The sequence below is a fragment of the Leucopleurus acutus genome (genome assembly GCF_964270905.1).
Source record: "Leucopleurus acutus genome assembly, chromosome: 7".
NCBI lineage: Eukaryota > Metazoa > Chordata > Mammalia > Artiodactyla > Delphinidae > Leucopleurus > Leucopleurus acutus.
The window spans coordinates 36,323,535-36,341,147 of record NC_139150.1 but is presented as its reverse complement, the minus strand read 5'-3'; the positions used below and the strand labels follow the sequence as shown (position 1 = coordinate 36,341,147).

Sequence of the window (17,613 nt, the reverse complement as noted above, 5' to 3'; positions counted from 1 at the left end):
ATGCCACATGGCATGGCCAAAAAACAAAACAAAACAAAACAAAAACTGAGAGACAGAGCTGAGAAAGACCTCACCTCTGATTTTTAGGAACTTACAATCTAGTACATGACACCTGGCCACATAATAGATCTTTACCAGTTCACTTTCCCAAACAGAAGCACCAAGAACAAAATTAACAAATTTTCTTTCTCCGCCTAGTATACATTATTATTTGTTCTGTATAAAATGTCATGCCTGGGCTTCCCTGGTGGCGCAGTGGTTGAGAGTCCGCCTGCCGATGCAGGGGACGCGCGTTCGTGCCCCGGTCTGGGAAGATCCCCCCCCCCCAAAAAAACAAAAAAAACCCATTAAAATGTCATGCCCAAGGATCCATTTTTGTTTGTTTTTTGCGGTACGCGGGCCTCTCACCGCTGTGGCCTCTCCCGTTGCGGAGCACAGGCTCGGGACGCGCAGGCTCAGCGGCCATGGCTCACGGGCCCAGCCGCTCCGCGGCATGTGGGATCCTCCCGGACCGGGGCACGAACCCGTGTCCCCTGCATTGGCAGGCGGACTCTCAACCACTGCGCCACCAGGGGAGCCCCCCAAGGATCCATTTTTATACTAAGAACTGTGACCAAAGTCTCCATGATCTGTATGGAATGAATAAATGTGACATAATGGACTTAAACTATAATAGGAGGATTTAAGTTGCATAAAGTGCAATGTAAAACAAGATAAAACTAGCTTCTTTACACAATGGAATCCTCGGCAGCAATGAAAACAAATGGACTATGTCTAAATGTGTCAATACTGATAAACCTCAAAAACATAACATTAGAGGAAAACAGAAAATTCTAAAAAGTTAGATAAAAAAGGGCCATTTTTTAAAATATGTAAAACATTACTGTATGTTGTTTATTGATCTGTAATAAAATTACACAGCAACTCAGGAAAGTAGTTGCGTCTGAAGGAGGAAGGAAGGGAAAGGAAAAGAGGGCCTAAAGGGTTTTTGTTGTCTATGTAAACATTTTTAAAAAAACATAAGTAGAGGTCTGAAACTAACATGGTAACATGTTAATATGTCGTCAATCTTGATGATTGGTAGAGTGTCGTATTGTTCTGTCCTTTTCGGCATTTTTTTTTTTTTTTTTTTTTTTTTGCGGTACGCGGGCCTCTCACTGTTGTGGCCTCTCCCGTTGCGGAGCACAGGCTCCGGACGCGCAGGCTCAGCGGCCATGGCTCACGGGCCCAGCCGCTCCGCGGCACGTGGGATTTTCCCGGACCGGGGCACGAGCCCGTGTCCCCTGCATCGGCAGGCGGACTCTCAACCACTGTGCCACCAGGGAAGCCCCCTTTTCAGCATATTTGAAATATTTTATTAAAAACAAGAAATCTTTTAAATGGACACTGAAGCTGCACTGTCCACAGTCCTTAAAGCCTAAAGCTCAGAAAGCAGATGGATTGGATATTTACATCCATTTCACTCAATTCCCTAATAGTTAGTAACCAGAGCCACTAAAACCAGAAAACTACCCGAAAAATACAACTTCACCTTGATCTCACTGGCAATCTGAGAAACCTGCATTCTCTCAACTCAAAACTGACCATTATTAATACTGACAAAAGGTGAGTGACCCTGTCCAGAAAAATAAATACTGTTGTCCCACTTAACTATAGAAAAAGACAAACACTTGGCTCAAGCAGTCTCTGAGCAGAGGAAACCATCAAAGTAAACAATTGCCAGGCACTGTGTTAAGAGCTTCACAAGCATTAACTCACTTCATCCTCACAGCCCTATCTTATTAGCCCCATTTCACAAATGGGCACAATGAGGTACAGTGAAAACCAATTTACTTGCCCCAAATCACAGTTAACAATTACCAGAACCAAACACCAAATCAGCATTCAAGATAGTGCCCATATCCAGTGTTTGCCTGTGTCTGTTCATTTCATAAACACCCATGAGTGAGAACCTTCCTTATGCCTGGTCCTGCCAGGCACCATGGAAATGAAGGGAACATATGATGTATCACTCTCTTCCCTCAGTGCAGACGGGATGACACAGGAATCAGGAGGGTCTGAAATTCACAACTCTATCCTGAGCTATACTCTGGTGTGACTTCTTCCTGAGCTCCCACAACCGGGTTAACCAGTTATCTCTAAATGCCAAGCTGTACCCCACCCCTCTTCTCCATTAAAATTCCAAAAAAAAAAAAAAAACTTTTTCGTGCTTTTTTACAAGTGTGCTCCGGCTTGGAGGGAAAATAAACGCATATCAAGCTTCCAAGAAAGCCCAGACTCAGAATACAGTCAGGGTGGGGCGCAGACCCTCAAGATGATCTTTCAGTCCAACCCTTTACACCCCGGGGCCACTTGTCCGTCACGGAGCTCTCCGCCCTCTCCTGCACACCTCCGCGACGGGATGCTTGCTATCTTTCAGGACAGCCGGTAGGATGGAGTGCAGCTGGCCTCCCTCTAACACCCCGCGCCCCACTCCCGGTTATTCACCCGGGGCCCGCACTCAACCCGTCTGCTCCACGGGCCAAAGGCTGAGGCCACATAGGAACTAAAGAGCGGCCCTGGCGTGCAGGCCCGCGGGAGACAGAGCCAGGCCCGGACCGGGTGCGGAGCCTCTGGCCGGGGAGCTGAGGCCTCAGGGTGCGGGCCCGGAGGCTGCGCTCCCCGAGCCCGCCTCCCCCGAGTCCCCGGCGGGCGCGCGGTTCTCACCAGGCGCCGATCCGCCGTTCCTCCCGCGTTGCCGCTGCCGCCGCCGGGCCTCGTGGACAAGAGCTGAGCGCCGCGCCGTAAAGCAGGCTGGCGTGAGACCGCCCCCTTGGCTTCCGCCACTCGGCCCCGCGGGCGATGACGCGCCTCGACCCCAACCCCGCACACCCCGCGCGCCCTGCGTTCCCACCCGAATCTGCCGACGTGCCTTACGTAAGCGGGGACGAATTCTGCGATTGGCTGTGCGAGGAGGCCGGGGCGGGGTGGCGCCTTCCGTGGTCGTGGCACAGCCCCGGGCGGCCGGCCAGTGTCCCGCCCCTGAGGGGCTCGTTTGCGTGCCAAGCGAAAGTTCGGAAGCCGAGCGCCGCACGAGGCAATTGTTTTGGCCTTGGGCCCGAGATGCAATTTCTTAACGCCTTCCAGCCACGCAGTCATTTCATAGGCATGACCAAAACAATACGGTCGTCTCGGGGTCGACCCAGAGCCCTGTCCTGAGTGAAGCTGTGCAACTCTAGAACCGTGTCTGCTAGAGGGCTCAGTGGAGTGCTGATGATGACCCAGGCAAGGCAGAGACCAGCTGATCCTTATAATGAGCTCAGCCTCGGCCTCCCCTGCAGGGAACACCCAGGCCTTCCTGCTCCAGGGAGGAGCACAGAGGTGGCCAAGAAACTGTCGGGAAAGGCCTCACACAGCTCCTGATGAAGACTTTCTAATGATCGTTTCGAATTCCTAGTCACCATTGACAAGAAGCTTTGAATTGGTGATACAGAACATTAAAATATTTTTTTTACAACCATTAAAGAATTTATCGCAGGTGAAACTATTTAAACAGCCTAACAATTCACTGACGGTTCTTGCTATAAAGTGAACTTCAAGTCCAATCAAACTTTTGCACTTGATGTATTTCAGTTAATGATGCTTTAATTTGCAGAATAGTTGTGAACTGTTAGTTCCCCTGCAGCTAGCTTGGAGCCACCAAAAGATCATATCAGCCACAAAAGGACAGACATTAAGGGGTTTCGTGCAAGGAAGTGCCAGGAGATTTCTTTTTTTAAATATCACTTTGGCTGTTCTGTGGAGAAGGGATTGGGTGAGAGTCAAGAATGGTAGCAGTGGAAAAAAAAAAAAGCCTCTGAAAGATACACACACACACACACACACACACACACACACACAAACATACACATACAAACAACCTGGTACCACTGATTGCATCTGGAAGGGCTGGGAGGAGATAGACGTTTCACTGAATTCCTACTTATATCTTTTGTATTTTGTAGTATATGCACACATTCCATATTAAAGAGAATAAAATAAAAGTAATTGTAAAAAAAATGGTGGCAGTGAAACTCATTTGAAGTGGATCGATATGATATTTAGTTTGGAAGTAGAATTGTTGCAACTTCATTATAGATTGGGTATGAGAGGATGACAGAGAAAACAAAGGAAACAAGGTTGACTTCCAGATGTCTGGCATTAGTAGTTGGGTGATTGGTGCCATTTACCAAGATGAGAAAAGCTGAAGGAGTGATCAGGTTTGGGGAGTTAAAAAATAAAGGTTTAATTTGTGATGTTAGGTTTGAGATGCCTATGAGATAGCCACATGAAGCTATTAGATAGGCAATAAGATATATGATTCTGGACACAGATTCACCAGACTCCAGATGGTGTATTAGTTTCCTACTGCTGCTGTAACAAATTACATAAAATTTAGTGGCTTAAAAATACAATTGTATTATCTTCCAGTTCTGGAGGTTAGGAGTCTGAAATGGGTTTTGAGGGGCTAAAATCAAAGAAGCAGTGTAGATATCATCGCAAGAAAAAAATTTTATAACTATGTGTGGTGATCAATGTTAACTAGATTTATTTTGGTGATCATTTCATAAGATATACATATGTCAAACCCTTGTGTTGTACACCTGAACCTAATATAATGTTATATGTCAATTATATCTCAATTAAAAAAACAAAGGTATCAGTAGTTTTGTCTTCCTTAGGCTGCAGGGGAGAATCTGCTTCCTTGCCTTTTCCATTTTCTAGAGGCTACCCACATTCCTTGCCTTATGCTCTTTCTGGCATCTGCTTCCCTTGTCACATCTCCTTCTCTGACTCTCCTGCCTGCCTCTTTTACTTAAAAAGACCCTTATAATTTATTACATTGGATCCACTCAGATAGTTCAGGATAATCTTCCCATCTCAGAATCCTTAATTCAATCACACCTGCAAAGACTCTTTTGGTATGTAAGGAAACATATTCACAGGTTCTGGGAATTAGGACACAGATATCGTTAGAAAGCTATTATTTTGTCTACCACAAGTGATACTGAAAGTCCCAGACGGGGGACTTCCCTGGTGGTCCAGTTGTTAAGCATCCGCCTTACAAATGCAGGGGACGTGAGTTTGATCCCTGGTCTGGGAACTTAGATCCCACATGCTGTGGGGCAACTAAGCCTGCGCACTCTAGAGCCCACGCAACACATTTAGAGAGCACAAATGCTACTACTACCTAGCCCGCGTGCTCTGGAGCCCGCGAGCCACAACTAGAGAGAAGCCTGTGCACCAAAACGAATAAATAAATAAATAAATGTGAAAACAAAACAACAAAAAAATAGAAAGTCCCAGAAGATGTTCAAGATGGGAATGTTGCTTTTAAAGTTACATGGCATACCACCAAGTATCCAGAACAGAACATTAATTTTTTCCTCTTGAAAGTGAATAAAAAATTTCAAAACAGTGTTAATGTTCAGTTTTTATCTAGGGGCTTATTACATGGGTATGTGTAGTTTGTAAAAATTCATATTGTCCATCTAAGATATGTGCACTTTTTTGTATGTATATTGTAAGTATATGTTTCTAAAATACTTAATGCTTGGGCTTCCCTGGTGGCGCAGTGGTTGAGAGTCTGCCTGCCGATGCAGGGGACACGGGTTCGTGCCCCGGTCCAGGAAGATCCCACATGCCGCAGAGCAGCTGGGCCTGTGAGCCATGGACGCTGAGCCTGTGCGTCTGGAGCCTGTGCTCCGCAACGAGAGAGGCTACAACAGTGAGAGGCTCGCGTAATGCAAAAAAAAAAAAAAAATCTAAAATATTTAATGCTTAAGATTATAGCTAGGAAAATAATAACTAGAAATATAAATACTTGTAATAATAGGAAATACAATTTTGAGAATTTGTACACTTATTAAGCCACTTGGAGATTTTGTGTTTGTTTGACCAATATTGAGAATTTTATATTTCCATATATAGTTGAATGGTTGTGTTCATAGAATCATTTAACTCTAAATAAAGTGACCCCTTTCTAGGATTTTCTCCTATGTTCTCTTGAGATGAAGTTGTAGCAAGGAGCTGTAGGGGGCATTTTCTCCTGACTTTTTTTTTTTTTTTTTTCCGGTACGCGGGCCTCTCACTGTTGTGGCCTCTCCCATTGCGGAGCACAGGCTCCGGACGCGCAGGCTCAGCGGCCATGGCTCACGGGCCCAGCCGCTCCGCGGAACGTGGGATTTTCCCGGACCGGGGCACGAGCCCGTGTCCCCTGCATCGGCAGGCGGACTCTCAACCAATGCGCCACCAGGGAAGCCCCCTCCTGACTTTTTAAGATCACTTTTCTATGGGTAAATATTACATTTCTGGATCTCTGTTACTTTGCTAGTTAACAGTATGAATACATATCAAAAATCTCAAGCCATTAAGTTTTAATTTTTTTTACTTTAAATAATAATTTGCTGACTTTTTCCGAGTTTTACTGAGTTATAATTGACATACAGCACTATATAAGTTTAAGGTGTACAATACAATGATTTGATTTACATACATCATGAAATGATGACCACAATAGGTTTAGTGAACATCCATCATCTCATATAGATGCAAAACTAAAGAAATAGAAAAAAATACATTTTTCCTTGTGATGAGAACTCTTAGGACTTACTCTTCTAACAACTTTCATTTATAACATACAACAGTGTTAATTATATTTATCATGTTGTACATTACATCTCTAGTACTTATTTATCCTGTAACTAGAAGTTTATACCTTTTGACTGTCTTCATTTAATTTCCCCTCCCCTCACCACTGGTAGTCATAAATTTGATCTCTTTTTCTATGAGTTTGTTTGTTGGTTGGTTTGTTTTTGAAGGATAATTGAATTATAACACTATGTTAGTTCCTGATATACAACATAGTGATTCAATATTGCTATACATTTCAAAACGATCACCATGATAAGTCTAGTTGTCATCTGTCACCATACAAAGATATTACCTAATTATTGACTATATTCCTCATGCTGTATATTTCATACCTATGACTCATTTATTTTGTAACTGAAAGTTTGTACCTCTTAATCTTCCCTCACTTATTTCTCTCCTCCCCCTAGCCCCCTTCGCTCTGGCAACACCTGTTTGTTCTCTGTATCTATGACTGTGTTTCTGTTTTGTTACATTTGTTCATTTGTTTTTTGTTTTTTTGTTTTTTTTAGAGAAATTCCTTTATTTGGATGTTTTTGGTATTTAGATTCCTGGATAATCTTCTATTGTATTTTTCTTTTTCTTCTTCTGCCTTTTCAGTGAGATTTTGGGGTGTGAAAAGATGTTCGGTCCGCTGTTTCAAAATGGAAAAATGTTGTTTTTTAGTTTTTAAATTTAAAAAAATATTTATTTATTTTTATTATTTATTTATTTATTTTTATTTTAGTTGCGGCAGGTGGGCTCTTTGTTGCGACACAGGCTTCTCTCTAGTTGTGGTACCTGGGTTCCAGAGCGCATGGGCTCACTTTCATTTGTTTTTTAGATTCTACAATAAGTGAAATTATGCAATATTTGTCTTTGTCTGTCTGACTTATATCACTTAGCATAACACCCTCTGATCCATTCATGTTGTCACAAATGGTAAAATGTTATTCTTTTTTTTTGTGGCTGAGTAATAGTCCTGTGTGTGTGTGTGTGTGTGTGTGTGTGTGTGTGTATCACATCTTCTTAATCATTCATCTTTTGATGGGCACTTAGGTTGTTTCCATATCTTGGCTATTGTAAATAATGTTGCAATGAATATAGGGGTGCATATAGCTTTTCTAATTAGTGTTTTCATTTTCTTCAGATAAATATACAGAAGTAGAATTTCTGGATCATATGGTAGCTCTATTTTTAATTTTTTGAGAAACCTCCTTACTGTTTTCCATAGTGGCTGCACCAATTTACATTCCCACCAAAAGTGCATGAGGGTTCCCTTTTCTCCACATCCTGGCCAACAGTTGTTATTTGTTATCTTTTATATAATAACCATTCTGACAGATGTGATGTGATATCTCATTGTGGTCTTGATTTGCATTTCCCTGATGACAAGTGAAGTTCAGCATCCTTTTCACATGCCTGTTGGCCATCTGTATGTTTTCTTTGGAAAAATGTCCATCCAGGATCTCTGGCCATTTTAAAATTGGGTTGTTTGTTCTTCGATGTTGAGTTGTATGAGTTCTTTGTGTATTTTGGATATTAATCCCTTATTGAATATATCATTTGCAAGTATCTTCTCTCATTCAGTAGATGGCCTTTTAATTTTGCTGATAGTTTCCTTCACTGTGCAAAACTTTATAGTTTGATATAGTTCCATTTTTAAATATTTGCTTTTGTTGCCCTTGCCTGGAGATATATGGAAAAAAAATGTATTGCTAAGACCAATGTCAAAGAGAGTACTGCCTATTTTTCTTTCAGGAGTTTATGGTTTCAGGTCTTACATTTAAGTCTTTAATCCATTTTGAGTTTATTTTTTATATGGTATGAGAAAGTAGTCCCATTTGATTCTTCTGCATGTAGTTGCCCAATTTTCTCAACACCATTTATTGAAGACATTGTTTTTCTCCATCATATATTCTTGTCTCCTTTGTCATAGACTAATTGCCCATATAAGAGTGGGTTCATGGACTTCCTTGGCGGTCCAGTGGTTAGGTCTTTGTCTTCCAGTGCAGGGGATGTGGGTTTGATCCTGGTAAGGGAGCTAAAATCTCACATGCCTAGCGGCCAAAAAACCAAAACATAAAACAGAAGCAATATTGTTACAAATTCAATAAAGACTTTAAAAATGGTCCACATCAAAAAAATCTCGAGGACTTCCCTGGTAGCGCAGTGGTTAAGAATCTGCCTGCCGGGATCCCTGGTGGCACAATGGTTGAGAGTCCTCCTGCCAATGCAGGGGACACGGGTTTGGGACACGGGTTTGTGCCTCGGTCCGGGAGGATCCCACGTGCCGCGGAGCAGCTGGGCCTGTGAGCCATGGCCGCTGGGCCTGCAGGTCCGGAGCCTGTGCTCCGCAACGGGAGAGGCCACAACAGTGAGAGGCCCGCGTAACGCAAAAAAAAAAACAAAAAAACAACAAAAAAAGAATCCGCCTGCCAATGCAGGGGACGTGGGTTCGAGCCCTGGTCCAGGAAGATCCCACATGCCGTGGAGCAGCTAAGCCTGTGTGCCACAACTACTGAGCCTGCATGCCACAACTACTGAAGCCCATGCACCTAGAGCCCATGCTCTGCAACAAGAGAAGCCACCGCAATGAGAAGCCTGCACACTGCAATGAAGAGTAGCCCCCGCTCACTGCAACTAGAGAGAGCCCACGCACAGCAACGAAGACCCAACACAGCCATAAATAAATAAATAAATTTGTTTATTTTTTTTAAAATCTTAAAAAAAAGAGTGAGTTCATTTCTGGGCTGTCTTTTTGGTTCCATTGATCTATATGTCTGTTTTTTTATGCCAGTACCATACTGTTTTGATGACTGTAGCTTTGTAGTATAGTCTGAAGTCAGGGAGCATGATTCCTCCAGCTTTGTTCTTTCTCAAGATTATTTTGGCTATTTTGTGTTTGTATTTTGTGTTTCCATACAAATTTTAAAAGTTTTTGTTCTAGTTGTGTGACAAATACCATTGGTATTTTGATAGGGCTTGCATTGTATTTATATATTGCCTTGGGTAGTATGGTCCTTTTAACAGTATTCTTCCAGGGAATTCCCTGGCGATCCAGTGGTTAGGACTCTGCGCTTCTACTGCAGAGGGCACGGGTTCGATTCCTGGTCGGGGAACTAAGATCCTGCATGCTGTGTGGCACAGCCAAAAAAAAAAAAAAAATCCAATCCATGAACACAGTGTGTCTTTCCATCTGTGTCGTCTTCAATTTCTTTCATCAGTGTCTTATCAAGTACAGGTCTTTTACCTACTTAGGTAGGTTTATTCCTAGGTATTTTATTCTTTTTGATGTGATGGTAAATGGGATTGTTTTCCTTAATTTCTCTTTCTGATAGCTTGCTGTTCACATATAGAACGGCAACAGATTTCTGTATATTAATCTTGTATCCAGAAACTTTACCAAATTCAAATTGATGAGCTTTAGTAGTTTTCTGGTGGTGCCTTTAGGATTTTCTATGTATAGTACCATGTCGTCTGAAAATAGTGACAGTTTTTCTTCTTCCTTTCCAATTTGGCTTCCTTTTATTTCTTTTTCCTATCTGATTTATGTGGCTAGAACTTCCAATACTATGTTAAATAAACGTGGTGAGAATGGGCATCCTTCTCTTGTTCCCGATCTTAGAGGAAATGCTTTCAGCTTTTCGCCACGTGTATGATGTTAGCTGTGGGTTTGTCATATATGGCCTTTATTATGTTGAGGTAGATTACCTTTATATCCACTTTCTGGAGAGTTTTTATCATAAATGGATGTTGAATTTTGTCAAAAGCTTTTTCTGCATCTATTGAGATAATCATATGATTTTTATTCTTCAGTTTGTTAATGTAGTGTATCATATTGATTGATTTGCAGATCTTGAACCATCCTGGGATAAATCCCACTTGATCATGGTGTATAATCCTTCTAATATATTGTTGAATTTGGTTTGGTTTGCTAATATTTGGCTTGCTGATATTTTGTTGAGGATTTTTGCATCTATGTTTATCAGTGATATTGGCCTGTAATTTTCTTTTTTGTGATATCTTTGTCTGGTATTGGTATCAGGGTGATGCTGGCCTCACAGAATGAGTTCAGGAGTGTTGCTTCCTCTTCAATTTTTTGAAATAGCTTGGGAGGACAGATGTTAACTCTTCTCTAAATGTTTGGTAGAATTCAGCTGTGAAAACATCTGGCCCTGGACTTTTGTTTGTTGGAATTTTTTAAAATTGCTGATTCAATTTCATTACTGGTAATTGGTCTGTTCATATTTTCTATTTCTTCCCGATTCAATCTTGGGAGACTGTACACTTCTAGGTTGTCCATTTTATTGGCATATAATTGTTCATAGTAATCTCTTATGATCCTTTGTATTTCTATGGTGTTGATTGTAAATTCTCTGTTTTCATTTCTGATTCTATTGACTTGGGTTCTTTTTTTTTTTTTCTTGATGAAACAGCTAACAGCTTATTGATTTTGTTTATCTTTTCAAAGAATGAGCTCTTAGTTTTTATTAATATTTTCTATTGTTTTTTAGTCTGTATTTCATTTATTTCTGCTTAAACCCTTATGATCTCTTTCCTTCTACTAACTTTGGGTGTTGTTTGATCTTTAGTTCATTTAGGTCTAAGTTTAGATTGTTTATTTGAGATTTTTCTTGTTTCCTGAGGTAAGCTTTTATCAGCATAACCTTCCCTCTTAGAAATGCTTTTGCTGCATCTTGTAGATTTTGGGTCATTGTCTTTTCATTTTTCTCCAGATTTTTTTTTTTATTTCTTCGATTTCTTCAGTGAGCCATTCGTTGTTTAGTAGTATTTGTTTAGCCTCCATGTGTTTGTGTTTTTTGTACTTATTTTCTTACAGTTGATTTCTAGTCTCATAGGTTTGTGATCAGAAAGAGGCTTGATATAACTTCAATCTTCTTAAACTTACTGAGACTCGTTTTGTGGCCTAGCATATGATCTACCCTGGAGAACATTCCATGTGCACTTGAAAAGAATATGTATTCTGCAGCTTTTGGATGAAATGTTCTATGTACATCTATTAAGTCCACCTAATCTAATGTGTTGTTTAAGGCCAGTGTTTCCTTATTGATTTTCTCCCTGGAAGAGCTGTCCATTGCTATCTGTGGGTTGTTAAAGTCCCCTATTATGGTTTTACTGTCAATTTCTCCCTTTATGTCTATTAATATTTGCTCTTTGTATTTAAATTCTCCTCTGCTGGGACTTCCCTGTTGGCACAGTGGTTAAGAATCTGCCTGCCAGTGCAGGGGACATGGGTTCAAGCCCTGGTCTGGGAAGATCCCACATGCCATGGAGCAACTAAGCCCATGCACCACAACTCCTGAGCCTGTGCTCTAGAGCCGGCTAGCCACAACTACTGAGCCCATGTGCCACAACAACTGAAGCCCACGCACCTACAGCCCATGCTCTGCAACAAGAGAAGCCCCCACAATGAGAAGCCTGTGCACAGCAATGAAGAGTAGCCCCCACTCACTGCAACTAGAGAAAGCCCATGTGCAGCAATGAAGACCCAACACAGCCAAAAATAAATAAAATAATAAATAAATAAATTTTAAAATAAGTAAATACATGCTCCTGTGCTGAGTCCATATATATTTCCAATTGTTATATCTTCTTATTGGATTGATCTCTTGATCATTATATAATGTCTTTCTTTGTCTCTTGTTACGATATTTGTTTTAAGATCTATTTGGTCTGATATAAACATTGCTACCTCGGCTTTATTTTTGTTTCTATTTGTATAAAATACCTTTTTCCATCCCCTCACTTTCAGTCTGTGTGTGTCTTTAGATCTTAACTGAGTCTTTTGTAGGCAGCATATATGTGGGTCTTGTTTTTGTAGCCGTTCTATGTCTTTGATTGGAGCGTTTAGTCAATTTACATTTAAAGTAGTTATTTGCCCTTACTGATGAGCTTTTTCATTTTGTAATTTTCATGTTCCTAGTTGTGGCCTTCTCTTTTTTTGCTCAGAGAAGTCCCTTTAACGTTTCTTGTAACACTGGTTTGGTGATGCCAAACTCTTTTAACTTTTGCTTGTCTGTAAAACTTTTGATCTCTCCATCAAATCTGAATGAGAGTCTTGCTGGGTGGAGTATTCTTGGTTGTAGGTTTTTCCTTTTCATCATTTTGAATATATTGTGTCACTCCCTTCTGGCCTGCAGAGTTTCTGCTGAAAAGCCAGCTGATAGCCTTACAGGAGTTCCTTTGTATGTAACTTGCTGCTTTTCCCTTGCTGCTTTTAATATTTTCTATTTATCTTTAATTTTCACCATTTTAATTACAATGTGTCTTGGTGTGGTTCTCTTTCAGTCGATCATGTTGAGACTCACTGTGCTTCCTGGATCTGGATGTCTTTTTCCCTTTCCCAGGAAGGGATGTTTTCAGCTATTATGTCTTCAAATATTTCTCTGCCCCCTTCTCTCTCTCTTCTCCTTCTGGAACCCCTATTATGTGAATGTTAGTATGCTTGATGTTGTCCCAGAGGTTTCTTAAACTGTCCTCATTTCTTTTTATTATTTTTTTCAGTTCAGTTTCAGTAATTTCAGACAGTAATTACTCTATCTTCCAAATCACTGACCTGTTCCTCTATATTATCTAATCTACTGTTGATTCCTTCTAGTATATTTTTAATTTCAGTTATTGAATTATTCACTTCTGTTTGGTTCTTCTTTATATTTTCTAACTCTTTGTTAAAAACTTCTAACTTCTCTCTCTTTTCATTCATTCTTCTCCCAAGTTCTTCGAGCATCTTTTTTCCCCCACAGCAACTAACGATATTTATTTAGTACTCATTTTATATTTTCACAGTTCTCAGAACTTTTTCATTTAATCCTCACCAAAAATCCACAGAGAGAGGTTCTGATTTTACACACATTTTCAGATGGGAAAACTGAAACTCAGAGAGGATAAGTTAACTTGGTAGAATCACTCAGCCAGGAAGTGGCTTAACTGGTATTCAGATCTGGGGCCTCTGACTTCAAAACTCAAATTTATTCAGTCTCCTCCTAAGGAAGCATTTCTAAGCTTAGCCAGAGCACACTGAGGGAGGCAGGTATCATCCTGGGCTTAGGAGACCAAGGAAGCTGTAGAGCCAGATCCAGTTAATTAGCACAGCTTCCTCCCCACCTGTGGTTCTGTCAATAGCCACCTCTCCAGGCAACCATTGACCCCTCTGTCCGGCCCCTCCTGCTTTCCTTTATACCTTCCCTGAGACCAGAGGAAGGCCTTACAAGGTGATATGATTTTCTGTGAATAACATTCCCACAAGATAGGAGCCACCTGCAGGATGTCTCAAGGGTCTTACAGGATGAGAGAGACAGAAGGAGGCTCTTCTTTGAGCATCTTTATGATCATTGCCTTGAACTCTCTATCAAGTAGATTTGCTTATCTGCACTTCACTTAGTTCTTCTTTGGAGGTTTTTTCTTTTCCTTTATTTGGAATATATTTCTCTGTTGCCTCATTTTGTCTAATTTCCTGTTTTTATTTCTATGTATTTAGTTGGTTGGTTATGTTTCCCAATCTTGGAGAAGTGACCTTATGCAGGACACGTCCTATGGGGCCTGGCAGCACACTCTCCTGTGGTTACCAGAGCTACTTGCTTTAGGGGTGCCCTCTTATGTGGGCTGCTTGGGACCTTCTGTTGTGGTCGGCTGACTACTGTGGACATGCTGGTAGGTGTTGCTGGTTGTCATTCCAGTTGGTTGTAAGGCTCTGTTTTGTTCAGTCTGGGTCTTGGCATGGCTGACTGCACAGCGAGGGGTGTCCTGGTCCTGGTGCCAGCTCACCAGTGGGCAGGCCCAGGTCATGAGGCAACTGTCTACAGATCCCGCCTGGGGGTCCCAGGGATAGTGCTAGCCCATTGGTGGGTGGAGCTCGGTCCCAGAGTGGCTGAATGCTGGGCTGGGGGTCCCGGAGCTAGTGTTGGCCTACTGATGGGCGGGGCCATGGCCCAGGAGTGTCCTGGGGCTGGTGTGGGACGCTGGTGGGTGGGGCTGCTTCTTGATATGGCTGGCTGAGGGTCCCAGGTGACCCAGCGCTGGTGATGGCTCACTGTTTGGTGGGGCCGGATCCTAACATGGATGGCTGAGGGGCCCAAAGTGTCCTGGAGCTGCTTTTGTCCTCCCATTGGTCAGGGCCAGGACCCAGAGCATCCTGGAGTGACGCTGGCCTGCTAATGGGTGGGTGTGGTCTTGACATGGCTGGCAGTGGGTCTGTGTGGTCCTGGGGTTTGGTCAGCCCACTGGTGGGTGGGGTTTGGGCCCAGGGGGTCTCAGGGCTGATGCCCATCCACTAGTGGGCAAGGCCAGGTCCTGGGGCTACTGCTAGCCCACTAATGGGTGGAGATGGGTCCTGGGGTCTCTGGCTGTGGGGGCCAGGGGTTGCAGATTTGGTGCTGGCCCGCAGGTGAGCAGGGCCAGGGCCCTGGTGCTCCTGGAGTTGGTGTTAGCTTGCTGGTGAATGCACCGGGTCCTGACACAGCTGGCTGGAGGGTCTTGGTGTTCATGGGGTTGGTGTCCCCCCACTGGTGGGTGAGGCCTCTTCCCAAGGCTAGTGTCAGCCCACTGGTGGACCTGGGTCCTGGGGTCTCTGACTGAGGGGCTGGAGGTTCCAGAGCTGGTGTAGGCCCACTAGTTGGGTGGGGCTGGGTCCTGGGCCATCTGGTAGGTGAGGGTGTGTCCTGGGGCAGGGCTGGGGCCTCAGGGGGTCCTTTCTGCTGGTGGGTGAGGTCGTGTCCCTGCCCATCTGGGACACCTGGCCTGGGGCCTCCTAGGAGGATGCTGACTGGCTGGTGGGCAGGTAGGTTCCAGCACTAATAAGCTAGAGGGAGGATTCCAGTGGTGCTTACCAGTGCCAGTGTCCTCATGGTGGGTTGAACTCCCAAAAATGGCGGCTGCTGGCATCTATGTCCCCAGGGTGAATTTCAGTTGCCTCCTGCCTCTTCAGGAGGCTCTCCAAGGTCAGCAAGTGGGTTTGATCCAGCCTCCTTTCAAACTACTGCTTCTTCCCTGGGTCTTGGAGTGTGTGAGATTTTGTGTGTGCCGTTTAAGTGTGGGGGCTCTATTTCCCACAGACCTCTGGGTCTCCCTACACTGGCCTTCAAAGCCAAATGTTCCAGGGGCTTGTCTCCCCAGTGCAGGATCCCTGGGATGGGAAGCCCAGTGTGGGGCTTGGACCCCTTGCTTTTGCGGGAGAACTTCTGCAATTGTAATTATCCTCCCATTCACGTGTCACCTACCTGGTGGGCATGAGTCTTGACTAATTGCATCTCTGTCCCTTCTCCCCTTCTCATTGTGGTTCCTTCTTTGTAACTGTCAGCTCTTAAAAGACCTTTTTTGCTAGTCTTCAGGTTGCTCTCATGGATACTTTGTCTATAAATAGTTGCAATTTTGGTGTGCCTCTGGGAGGAGGTGAGCTCACGGTCTTTCTGCTCCACCATCTTGGCCACTCCTCAAGTCATTAAGTTTTGTTCATTTGGTTTGATTGCCTTTGGCTTTAATCTGAGGGCTGTACAGGCTGCAAAAAAAGTACTGATGGCTTTGTAGTATAATAAAATCAGATTTTAAAAAAATTAGCAAACAACTTCTTGCAAACAAAGCAAGGAAGTTACCTTGATATTGTTGGCAGATTACTGAAGGTGTATATTCCTATTGGGCCTAATGTATATTTCAGATGATGTGTAAAGGCAGGTGTTCGTTTTAAAGACCAAACGAAGCAGCCAAATCTCTGTTTCTTTCTTCTTTCTTCAGTTTTACAGGTCGGTGTTTTTCTCTAGGTTGTGGCTATGTATCTTTCTCATGTTTTCACCCAACATTGGAAAGATGAGCTACTGGCTTTCCAAGTCCTCAGATGTTTCCAAAGCATGCCCATTTTGTTATGGGTGACCCCGTCTCCTCTTGGCAACTAATTCTATAGAATTACTCCATAAGCAGAATTATAACTTCAAGTATTTAGGGCACAATTAAACTGACAAAGAATCCTAGACCTTGAGAAACCATCTAATCCAACCTTCTCATTAAAGGAAGGGACCTCTTTACAGCATCCCTGACAGATGTTCATCTGGCCACTCTGGGGACATTTCTTCTAACAGGGACTTGTCTTGCTCTTTAACTTGGTGATTTACTTATAAAGTACTCTGCCACTCTAGAAATTCTCCATGCATATTAGTGGCCTACTTTTCTGAACACTATGTTCACTCAGTACTCTAAGCCATCTTAAGATGCAGACTCTATCACTCCCATTTTATTGATAGAAAAACTGAGGCACGGAAAGAAAAGTTCCCTAAGGTCAAACAGCTATTAAGCAGAAGAGCCCAGCCCTTGATCCCACATGCTTAGCCTGTATTTCCTCTCTATACTAAACAGAACCCTCACACATTATGACAGAAACCTATATTCAGGTTGATCTTGATTGTCAATTTTTGGATAAGTTGTTCCACTAGTTAAGAATTCCCATAACTCTTCTACTATCCAGCCCATATCTCTCTGAACTGCACATACGGTCTTAGGAAATTTTAAAAGATGTCTTCTTTAAGATGAACATATATGTCTATGACATCCTCCTGATGTACTAGTTTGATAAAGCCTTCAAAAAAGAAAATGAGATCAGTTTGCCACAACTGTTTTTAGAAAAATAAACTTATTAAAATATAACAAAGAAACTTGCACATAAGAAGCACGTGTTGAATTTTGAATTTTCATGAAGTGAACACACCTGGATAACTACCACTAAGATAAAGAAAGCATTACCAGTATCCATGGGCTGCCTACCCAAGGGCTGCCTATTCATGACCCATGACAAAACCTGGCACCAAGGCTACGCTTAGTAATAGACACAATGGTAATTAACGAAGCATGTTAAATTAGCTCTCTGAAGCATTTAGACTGTGGAATACAAAGAGGATTGGCCAGTTGGGAAATGAGGGCACATTAAAAACAGAGACACAGATATGTTATGAGAGGTTG

At 42.7% G+C, this 17,613-nt stretch overlaps 1 protein-coding gene across 2 annotated transcripts in view; it reads right to left on the bottom strand.

Annotated features, from left to right (window-relative positions):
- Nucleotides 1-2,805, bottom strand: part of GNE (glucosamine (UDP-N-acetyl)-2-epimerase/N-acetylmannosamine kinase) — a 40,755-nt gene extending 37,950 nt beyond the window's left edge. For both annotated transcript variants that reach the window (XM_082842178.1, XM_082842179.1), the window contains exon 1: nucleotides 2,707-2,805. The gene's annotated coding sequence lies outside the window, so the exon portion shown is untranslated. The remainder of the gene's footprint in view (nucleotides 1-2,706) is intronic.
- Nucleotides 2,806-17,613: the final 14,808 nt, after the last annotated feature.